The sequence below is a fragment of the Pyxicephalus adspersus genome, chromosome 4, assembly GCF_032062135.1.
Source record: "Pyxicephalus adspersus chromosome 4, UCB_Pads_2.0, whole genome shotgun sequence".
NCBI lineage: Eukaryota > Metazoa > Chordata > Amphibia > Anura > Pyxicephalidae > Pyxicephalus > Pyxicephalus adspersus.
The window spans coordinates 89617213-89619922 of record NC_092861.1 but is presented as its reverse complement, the minus strand read 5'-3'; the positions used below and the strand labels follow the sequence as shown (position 1 = coordinate 89619922).

Here is a 2710-nt window from a genome sequence, read left to right as displayed (position 1 = left end):
TAAATTTGTCATCTAAATATTGGTGACCAACAGGTCCGGAATCGAAACTGCTGTATTTCCTCAGGAGGATGTTTGTTGGGTATTCAATTTATTTGATGACTGTTGAAACAGCTAGCCAAAGAAATCACAGGGTTTCGTCCAGGATAACAGGTATGATCAGGTGTAACTGTCTCACCTGAAATGCATCCTGGCAACTAGGCTGGGGATATAAACTCCCACCCTGCTAATTCCTGTGGCTCTGTCTTGTCTGGTGAGCTGGGAGGAGGTCCAAGGTGAACTGTAAGTAAAGACACAGACTTTGTTGGAAAAGCTGTATGGTTAGGGCCTCAGAGTCCTGCATAGCACTAGGTTGGGCTGGATTGTTAGTACTAAGGGGAACTAGTACTAAGGGAACTAACAGTTAGTTTAGTGGCCAAGTGGCCAGGCATTATTTTGTCTGTTTTTGTGTGAAAATAGTATAAGTGAATAAAACCCTGGATGCACTTTTAACCTGCTGGCCCTGTTTCCTGTTTGAAAACCCCACCGTTGCTACAGGCGATCTCACATATTGTGGAGGATGCAGGCAGCTTTTTAAGCCGGTGTTTGGAAGGCCAGCATGAAGGAGATACTAAAACAGCTTCTTTTGCCAAATGCCAATCAACAGCAGGCCAATGCCAACCAACAGTACTAACCAACAATTGCTGCTAGTTCTGGAAAAAGCAGAGGCCCACCACAAGGAATTGTTGGAAATACAAGCACAGAGCTACCAAAAACACTTAGATGCACTAAAACAGCAGATATCTTTATGAGAGCTTTCTGACGCCGAGAGTTGTGATGGGCAATCCCCAATTTTTCAGGTAACCTAGTTGTTGCCAAAAATGACTGCGGATGATGTTCCTGAGATGTTTTTGACCACATTTGATTAAATAATGCTGAACCCCAGTTCAAAACTCAAGGAGGAAAAGGATTGGCAAAAATACGAGAACATGGAATCTGGTGGGTCTAAAGAAGAGAATAAATCTGTTGCCAAGAATACTCCTGTCAAAAAAGCCTGCAGCCAAGGAAATGGTAAAGGAGGAGTCTAAAGATAAAAACGACTCAGAAAAAGGAGAAGCAATGGAAAAAAATCCCCTGTCGTCAAAGGAAAAACAGCTACTTCTGCCAAAAAAGGTGAATCTAAAGACAAGACAGCAGAAGATGCTGGTGAGTAAAAGGCTGAAGAAGCAAAAGGTGAAGTAAAGGCTAAAGAGACAGAAGCTGCTGATGGGGATCAAGATACAGAATGTGCTTCCTTAACAGCTGAAGAGAAAATGGCCAATCTTGTTTTAGATGCAGCTTTTGATAAATCAGGTGAAGATTTAAAAATTTGGTCAAAGTGGCTGAAGAAACTGCTCCCACACAAACTAAAGAAAGAATCGCTGTGGAAGATGCTCAGGTGTTAACTGGGATTGAAGCTGATGAAAGTGTTCCTGTGTTGGCTGGGGAAAAGTTTCCTTTGGTTAAAGCCCAAGCTAAAGGATGGGACCCTGTTTCAGCTGAGACAAAAGATCAACCTAAAAGGGCAGAAATAAGAAGCTGAGCCAAAGGTGGCTGAAGAAGGAGATGTTGAATCTGAAGATGAAGAGAATGAAGGGACAAAAAAGAAAGAGGAAGAAGTTGGCAATCTGCAACTGGGCATGGCCTACCAGTAAAGTAGCAAGCATGATAGTGCCATACCTCACTTCATACAGTCTACTGAAGTCATAGAGAATAGAGTGGCTCTACTTTCAGAACAGTTGGAAAAAGCTGCAAATGAATCCACTGAGAAAATTCAAAAGGAAAAGATTGAAGATTACAAAGAAACTTATGATTAAGATTGAAGAGAGGCGGCCAATTTTGTATCAACCAAGTGACAAGATTGTAAAATGCCTCAGAAGCTGTCGGGGGTACTATAGATGCAGTGATTCAAAATATAACTGGAGTGGTTGATAATACCAAGGGAGCAGAGTATGACAGTGTGGGGATGACCAAGTCAGTTATAAATGGAAGCATCCACACTGTGCTTGGGAGGAGCGGTGTTGATACTGGTCTTTCAAAGTCTGAAACTCTTCTTGAACAATACCCACCAACAACTTATGAGGAACTAGAAAAGGAGGCTGAAAAAACAGAGGGGTTTGAGGTGTTGAATGACAAGGCAAGCTACTATATTCGCTTGGGATCTCTCTCTACCATGGCACGCAAATGTGCTTACCATCAAGCATTGGCAAGATTCAGGGATGCTAAATGCAGAAGTCAGGAGGCCATTGCTCAGCCACAGTCTACAGGTGACATGATTGAATATGCCGGGAAGAACATGAATGATGCCAATCAGAAAATACATGATGCGCAGGAGAGACTCCACAATAAAAAGGGAGAAACCTGGACGAAAGCAGAAAGTGCGGTCTAAGTAGTAAAGATAAAGCAAGAACTGGGTGAAGAAATAACAAAGGAGGAAATTGACATTGTGAGTGATACCTGCACTAAGCTGAAAGGGCAGAAGAAGTTACTAACAAAGGAGAAAGAAGAACTGCTGGAGCTGAAGGATGATGTTCATGAATTCAGTGAGGATCTGGAAGAAACTGTTTTAAAGAAAAGACGCTTAAAGATGCAGAGACAAATTGGTCCAGAGCACCAGGTCTCTAAAAAGAACATTTTTTGTTTGTATGTTGTGTGCCACATCAGTCTGAATGCTCCCGATCTTGTCTGATCTCGG

The 2710-nt window shown here is 42.3% G+C and overlaps 1 pseudogene; it reads left to right on the top strand.

Annotated features, from left to right (window-relative positions):
• Positions 1 to 1981: 1981 nt before the first annotated feature.
• Positions 1982 to 2710, top strand: part of LOC140329835 (perilipin-2-like) — a 17777-nt pseudogene continuing 17048 nt past the window's right edge.